This window comes from Monodon monoceros, unplaced genomic scaffold (genome assembly GCF_005190385.1).
Source record: "Monodon monoceros isolate NGI ecotype Baffin Bay Population unplaced genomic scaffold, NGI_Narwhal_1 Super_Scaffold_15, whole genome shotgun sequence".
NCBI lineage: Eukaryota > Metazoa > Chordata > Mammalia > Artiodactyla > Monodontidae > Monodon > Monodon monoceros.
The window spans coordinates 55,718,835-55,727,939 of NW_021703771.1; positions in this window are offsets into that span (position 1 = coordinate 55,718,835).

Below are 9,105 nucleotides of genomic sequence, written 5' to 3' on the forward strand. Positions count from 1 at the left end.
ACAAAAAAATTAAAAAATAAAATGCTTTATTACTAAAAAATCTTAACCATCACCTGGGCCTTAATTGAGTTGTTTTTTGCACTAGTAGCATCAAAGATCCCTGATCACAGATCACCATGACACATAAAGTAATAATGAAAAAGTTTGAACTATTATGAGAATTATCAAAATATGACACAAAACACCAGGTGAGCAAATGCTGTTGGAAAAGTGGTGCCAGTAGACTTGCTCGAAGCAGGGTTGCTGTAAACCTTCAATTTGGAAAAAAAGCACACTATCTACAAAGCGAAAAAAATGAAGTATTTCTGTACTCAGTTGGGGTTTGATATACTGTCTGTGTCTTTTGTATTTACGTCATTCTGCAGATCTCAAATGTATATAATCTTCTAAAATCTGTTCTATAGCAGCCCCTGGATTGCAGTAATTGTTTTTGTCTTTTCCTGGACCTTCCATTACGTCAGTGTCCTCTCAAAGTTGTGGTTACTTATAGCTGTGTGAGGGGCGCTTTTTTGGATAACAAATGTAGAATAATACTTTTCCGTTTGTTTGTAATATCCTTCTCAAGGATGCTTGGTGTTTTATTGATCTTACTGACTGTCTCAGTGGCTTAGATCTGTTATCTTTGAGGAGCACTTGACACAGTTGGATGAGGTCCCTGAGAGCACAGAGCTCAGTTTTCATTTAAGTAGAGTTTGTATTTTTTCCTAGGATGTACTATTGCACGCCAGTTTTCTGCCTATTTTATTTACAGTTTTTCCTGATATGTATTTCTGTGTATTTGGCTATCAAGAAAAGCTGTGTCATTTGCAAATTTGAGGTTTCACTTGAAAATCCTCCTAGCCCATACAGGTGATAATTCAGCTCATCTTCAGCTGGTTGTTTTTATCTGTTCTCTGTTTCCTATTTCTAATCTGTTTATTGCTTTTTAAAAAAATTGCCATGTATTCATTTTCCTGATTACAAAATATTGCATATTTATATTAAAATTTGGAAATTTCATAAAAGCAGAAACAAGCAATCTCACCAATCAAAAATAATGTCTGCTAGTATTTAGCATATGTTATAATATTTCTATTTGCAAGTATACATTTTACATATTTGTGATCACCTGTACCTACCATGTTATATACGCATTTATTTCTTCATGGCTTTCAATCTGTCATCTACATTTTTTTATTATCTGAATGTTACTTTTATTCCAAGATTATCAAGTGATCTTTATAAAATTACCAGGTGAATTTTTAAAAGATCTTTGTAATACTTAAAACAATTTATCAACAGATCCCCTTCCAAAATTTACTATTGGTTTTTCTCATTGTTACACAATTGTCAATAAGCTTCGGACAGATCATGCTTTTGGCATTTTCATTTTGGGTAGGTTATTTTCTTGTATTTTTATGTAAGGAATTCAAATTATTCCAAACTTTAAAAATACCTAATTGTTTTGAAAAAAAAATCTATGCTTATTGTCAAGGCAGTGTTTTCTAATAATTACAGTTATTTATGTATTTTGGTTTTAATTTTTCAGTAGTTGGTCTTCTTGATCTGTAGCACACATTTTTCTGTGACTTATGGATGATACTATTAAAGTCTCAGAACTTAAAGCAAAATTCTTAAAGTTACTGTTTTTATGTTTAATACATTTTAATCTTTTTATACATTGACTTTTGAAGACAGAAAAATGATATAGCAGACTCTTGAGTACCATGTGTTTATTACATTGTTGAGAAATGAGAAATAAAGTATTACAAGTGCAGTGGAAGCCCACTGTGTACTACCATCACATCTGTCCTCCTCTCCTCAAGGGAACCGGTCATGATTTATAATTTGTGATCATGAATGACTTGAGCTAATTATTATGGTATTTATGTTTATTCTTCACATTCACCCTCATCATCATCTTTACAGTAGATTTTGTAATCTGGAAATAACAGATAATATAGATGTGCTCCAATCATGACCTGCCTCTTGCCCAAGCAGGTTGGATGAATTTTATTATTTTTTAATTAATTAATTAATTAATTAATGGCTGTGTTGGGTCTTCATTGCTGTGCATGGGCTTTCTCTAGTTGCGGCGAGCGGGGGCTGCTCTTTGTTATGGTGCGTGGGCTTCTCATTGTGGTGGCTTCTCTTGTTGTGGAGCACAGGCTCTAGGCACACAGGCTTCAGTAGTTGTGGCACGTGGGCTTAGTAGTTGTGGCTCGCCGGCTCTAGAGCACAGGCTCAGTAGTTGTGGCGCACAGGCTTAGTTGCTCCCTGGCATGTGGGATCTTCCCCGACCAGGGCTTGAACCCATGTCCCCTGCATTGGCAGGCAGATTGTTAACCACTGTGCCACCAGGGAAATCCCTGGATGAATTTTAAAAGAGGTTATATGTATTTTCATTCAGTTTAATCATATCTAAGTAAAACCAGCTAAAGCAAAAAAGTAATATTGAAAATGATAATAACAAAAAATTGCAATTTGTCTATCCCTTCTTCACTCTGAGAGGCATGACTGATCTATCTTAGCTGTTTCTTCTAGCATTTAACTCCAAAATTTTAAATATCTTGATTTTTAAATTTTTAGATTTTATGTTTTCCTTTCATACTGTGGAAGACAAAGATTGAACTCTCTCATCCAACCTGTACACATATTTCTCCTATATTGTCCGATATATACTTATATTTTAAAATAAATATTTAGTGTTAACATAATTAAAACTATTTGAATATTACTCACAGCTGAGTTCTGTGATGCACTATGCCTATGTTTTCTTTCTTGTATATTTGTCCTATCATTAGTAATTGCCTTGTTTTCTTTTTATATTCTTAGTTTGCTATAGACACATCCTTAATTCTAAAGTATACTCTTTGATGGAATTGTAAACCTCCTCTCAGTATACTGAATAACACTTCAAAATCTATTAGTTGAATTTTTTTTTCCCGAAACAATCATCGTGGAACTCTTTACTCTCACCTTTCTGTGGATAACACTCTCCAGTGGTTTCCTTAGAAACCTACCTTCACCCACATCCTCCACTATGTGGAGAATGGAGACTTTCTGATTTAACTTCTCTGGGGAATACATCCCCTATATCCTGCCAGGTCAGCAGTGGGATGGTAGCTAGACTTTATGGGGTTGGTGAGGGTACTTGGTGACCTAACTAGTTTTTAAACACAAATTTTGTAACCTCAGTTTTTACTCTTGCCTTATGAATTATTTGATGCCTCACATTTCAGAGACTTTCTGGGGATCAAACTATCCTTCTTGCTATTCCTCCCCATCCCCTACCCTTCCAGACACATCCTCGCCCCAGCCTTCTCTGCTCTGAGTTAGGACCACTTACTCAATCCACTAACTTTCCATCCTCTGTGAATTTCTCTTCAGCTGTCATCTTCTTTCTAGTTATCTAGTGACTGTATATTTTTTTATTACTTTAACCTTACTTTAGAAGGTTTTGTAGGTTAAGTAGGATTTAAATGTGTGTGTTTGTGGCCGTCTTTAACCAAACTCCCAGGTATGGGTATTTTAATGGGAAGCACAAACAGAATATGCTTTTTCTATCCCATTACTTTTGAGAGTCTATGATTCTGAGCCCTAAGTTTTCAATCAAATTACATACAAATAGTGTTAAACTGTTTGCTAATTCTATGTGCATTTCATCAATGCACAGAAGTGTATGGTGTCTTAGATTTTTCAATCACATGACTATGGTGAGGAGGATGCTAATGAGTTATTCTTCATTGCCATAGTGACAAGGACAATGAAAATTTAGTATAACTACATTAAAAGTTTTGTTAGAAGTTAGGAAGTAGTTTTTAATTATTAAACAATGGAGGAAATTTTCTCTTTAGCCCATGTTTGTAAAGAAAAGCACCCTGAGTGATTTAGTCCAAGACTTTATCATCCATGTGATGTGGACCTCTGGTTACTGAAGTTGTCTATAAATCCAGACTATGTCCAGATTTAACTTAAAAAAAATTTATATATATTTATTTAGCTGATGGCAGAGATAGAATCAATTAAAAGTTATTTCAAGTTCAGTGGCTCTATTTTTTAAATTTAACAACAGAATCTTCTAGAATGGCAAAGAGAAAGTTGTCATCTACATCCCTTATTAATGAAAGGGCAACAAACAAATACCCATATTTTTCCTCCTGCTGAATAAGACAAACTAATGATGAGAGATTATGCTAATTATTTTAGTAGCTTTGTTGTCTTATTATTGTTATTACTTTTTCTTGGGGAAAAAAGAAAAAACAACAAAACCACATGGTTCTGTTGGGGGAAGAATATTGGCCTGAGAAATAGATGGCCTTTTTCAGGTATAGTTCTTTCACTAACTGATGTATTTAGTCCCTGATGTGTGACCACAGATAACTGTAGGACTAGATGATTGGTAAAGCCCCCTTCTTTCTATTCTCCCTTGCTTTCTGCGATTTTGCCTTTCTTTTCTTTTTGATATTAACATAAATGACTCTTGCTTTCAACTGGCTCATGTTCTAGGCGTAAAAATGTTGGTGCACGTCATTGACAAACATACAAATAGATAATAGCATATGACCATATGATTACTGTAAAAAGGTATGTAGAAAATGCTGGGGTGATATGGACTTTTTTTTTTTTTTTTTGCGGTACATGGCCCTCTCACTGTTGTGGCCTCCTCCCGTTGCGGAGCACAGGCTCCAGACGCGCAGGCTCAGCAGCCATGGCTCACGGGCCCAGCCGCTCCGCGACATGTGGGATCTTCCTGGACCGGGGCACGAACCCGTGTCCCCTGCATTGGCAGGTGGACTCTCAACCACTGTGCCACCAGGGAAGCCTGATATGGACTATTTTTTACACAGTCTTATTTCTTACCTAGTAGGCAGTTATCACTTCCAATTATCGAAATGTAATTAAAATAGTGTCTTGTGTGACTGAGATCTTTCACATATGGCTATCTTTAGACCCCGTGTTACGCAAAATTCACTGAGTATTTTCTACCAAGTGCTTTGTTTACTGCCATAAGATCTTAAATTAAAATGTTACATCAAAGGAAAACTTTCATCAAAAGAACCTCAGCGAAACCTCAGAACGACCAAACACTCTATTCATCCCTTAATGCATTAGCAAGGGCAGCATTATTATCCCAGTTTATAAGCTGACTAGACTCATCACTTTGGTCCTTTCATGAATGCTTTTCCCACAGCCCAAATTCTGCAAATTACTAATAAACACTGGTGAGGAAAGAGGTTAAAAACAGACAAACCATTTCATTTTAACAAAACATTTATTGAAATGTTATCTGTGTGAAACACTGGGAAATTTATCATCTGAATAGTCTGAATCCAAATCCCTGAAGAATGTAATCTATCTGGGGGGGAACCTTCAACATTCTTCGTCTAGGTTAATTTAAACCAACATGTAGATATTTTATATGTTCCACGCATGGTATCCCAGAAGGTTGTGTTTTTCCTTTTGAGCTTTGAATATGCTGATCACCTTTCATAAACAGTGCCATTCAGTGCACTTAAAAAAAAATATTTGGTGTTAAGTAGTGGGAAAGAACCATTATTAAAGACTGGATTATAGAATTGTTGTTGATTGAAAGGGTATCGAGTGAGTTGAATGCCCTGTATTTTTAAAATGGGAGTGATCTCTCTTGTTACTAAAAGAATCTGCATTTGTGCAATACCTGACATCAGAAAGGAATGCCTGATGAGCAGCCAATGATGTTGAACTTGCTATATTTTCCAACTGACTTGTTTTTCTTATGAAGGCAGCATTTTAGTGAAATTGTGTTTGTTTTTCTTTCTGATAGGTTCTAACTGAAGTTTGAAGGTTCATTACATAGTGTCTGGGAATATGTTGTCAAATACAATTCACCTCTCCCATAGTGAATGTTGGCATAATTTTATAGGACAGGGGACTGCAGAGTACTCTGCTGTCTTTGTGTTTGGCTCCAATTTGCTTCATCATGGGCAGAATTTCTACAATGTTTAGAATCTCTACTTTCAAATTTCAATTCGCTGAAGCAAATATTAAAGAACAGGTTTGAATCTGAGTAGATGAACGTTGGCATTCAAACACTTGGTAAGCTAAATCATATGTCTCTTTCAATTATGTTGAAAAAAATACAACCTTTAGTGTTTCACAGGTGTATTACCTTAAATTCAAAAAACATGTACTTCATCAAAGTCATCTTCATTTAAGTTTAATAAGAAAAGTAAAAATCAAAAATATTTGCTCTTATTACACACACATGTCTCACGTAGCGGGACATTTCTGATTTTATTTGGGAAATTGAATATATGTTGGGTAAGCTTGGGTTGCTCGGTAAATGTTTGCTTTAGTGTGAGCACTGTTTTTGTTAACAGATTTTATAAACTGGCTTGGTAGTTTCCAGTTCTGTGGCAAGAACAATCTATCATAATAAACCTGTAACATAAATGTACAGGATACATTCTTGTTTCAAGAGTCTATAAGAGGAGTCCCCTCATGAACAATTTATGTGAGAGCATCATAAAATGAAGTTCAGCAATAGCACAAGCAACTGCAGTGACTAGTATGTTGTTAAGGTCCTTTAAATCATGAAAAAAAAATACTTTCAAGGATTTATTAATCTTACTCCAAATATATATGTATTTTTGTAAATATCAATTGGGAGGAAGAGTTTATATTTTTTTATTAGTACTGAGCTGACCGTATATTAGAAAAGTAAATAAAGTGGGACAGTGATCTCTGTTCTGAGTGAAATATTTTGCTCTGTTTGACATTTGGGTGTAGTGATGGCTGTGCCAGTATCATTTTATTTTTCTCTTGCGCAGGTTAGATAAAACTCTTTAAATATATTAGTTTGTACGTTGGAAAACACAACCTCTGTTATATTATATTTAGAGGAAAATTGGCCTCAAGATATGAATCAGATTTAATAATGTGGTCATCAACCAAACTATAACAGATAACACTGTGAAAGAAAATTGGGATTTGTCAATTTTTATTTTACTCCTATCTTGTTTCTTATTTATTTGAATCATTCATTTATTCTTCTTTCAGCTCAGAGGGACCAAGCTCTCTAAAGGAAATGAGAAGTAATTTAAAGTGTATAGGTTTCTGAGTGTGGGTGTTTGCAAACAAACAAATAATAGCAATGGCATTATTATGGTATTTAAAAATTGTTTTTAAACAGTTTTAAAGTATCTCCTGAGTTACATTTGTTTTATAATGTTTAAAAATGAATCTTTAGGGCTTCCCTGGTGGCACAGTGGTTGAGAGTCCGGCTGCCGATGCAGGGGACACGGGTTCGTGCCCCGGTCCGGGAAGATCCCACATGCCAGGGAGTGGCTGGTCCCGTGAGCCATGGCCGCTGAGCCTGCGCGTCCGGAGCCTGTGCTCCGCAACGGGAGAGGCCACAACAGTGAGAGGCCCGCGTACCGCAAAAAAAAAAAAAAAAAAGAATCTTTAAAATGGCTGCTGATATTTTTCCGCCTCGGTATAGCAATATTTGAATCCATTTAAAGTCATCTATTATTCTAGTGTTCCCAGCTTTTAAAAAAATTCTTAGAACAGTCTAGTCTAAAACACTTCTTAGGATAGTATTAATTGTCAATAAGAAAGATTGAAATCCACAGATAAACTTATCAGGAATAGAACATTTGTTTGAATACCTTTGTTTGATATTTAAATAGTAATAGATCAGAACTAGATTTTTTATAAAGAACTTTTCAATTTGTAGGACTTCACATTGGGTTCAACCTGGTATCTGAAATGCAAATGTTTTGATTTCCTTTTTTGCTAAACAATGGTCAGAAATTGTTCATAGATTTTAAAATGTAACTGTTGTTATGTTCTCTATTAGGACAGTTGACCCTTGAACAACACGGGCTTGAACTGCATGCATCCACTTATATGTGGATTTTGTTTTCAATAAATATAGTACTTGTATTTTTGTTTTAAGGGCCTTTAAGTGTGGGGAAAAGTTTGTGTTCAACTAGAGATCACAATATGTGGAATCAAACTAGGGTTTGAGTCCTGATTCTATTCAAATTGTTTCAGCTTCCTGCCCTAAGGAGTCATTTATCAGTTCTTTTGTTTTTGAGGCAGAGATAGCAGTAGGCAGATTTTTGACTGAATGGGGGTGAGGGGCGGGGGTTAGGGTCAGTGCCCCTGTGCTCCTAACCCCTGAGTTATTCAAGGCTCAGTTGTACAAGTTTGTAAGTTAGACCCTTGTTTAAGAGCAACTGAATATCTGAGTTAAATTCTTTTTAGGAAATACAAGTCTCCTCTGTAATTTTTACCTTCTGTGGACAACTTCTGGAGGTCTCTTCTGTTGTTCCTGGTTAACACATAGGCCTTTCAACTCAAATAAATAAACTAAAACAGTACATGAGAACAAAGACTGAAAATAAAAGAAAACTAATTTGAACTCAAGGGATTTTCTTGGACAAGGCCTCAGAGAATGTGCCAGCTCTTTTTAAGAAAGGCATTGTGTTTAAAGGCCACATTTAACTGAATAGATCGAAAAATCATTATTTTGATTAATGGTTCAATTGTTGTCTCAATGCTAAATATTCATAAAAAGTATTCATTCACATTTTAAAATGAGATAAATTAAGGAAAAAGTAGGTCAGTGTGCTGAGAAATGAGCTTTTCTTTATTAAATAGTTAATTCTGTGCTCTTTAAGAAGAGCAAAGATCAGCTCAGCAAATAAGGTACTTGGGATAATGAAAGTACCGTACACAGGAAAACTGTCCTTTTGTTTTGAACCTAGAATTGATTAATTAAATTTCACTGTAGAAGTATTGCATAAAACACATTTCAAGGTCAAAATTCTTCCTCATTACCCAACCAGTGAAGGTCTAAATTTTAATGACTAACTCAAGTGTAGGTGGGAAAATGTGCTCACAAACTTTATGCAGATTGTTAGAGAAACTTACATAATATCATTGGGAATACGGAACAGGGATGTGTCCAGGAGTCAACAGCCTCGATTCATTCTTGCTGCTATAAAGCTTTCAGGGCTAGGCTCTTTGCACTGACAGAAAGCAGCATCAGGGAAGCTTTCATTACCACCTGTGCCCAGTGGGGTTTGTCTGACGGACTGCTAATGAACACATGGATTGAAGCACTCTACCATCCCC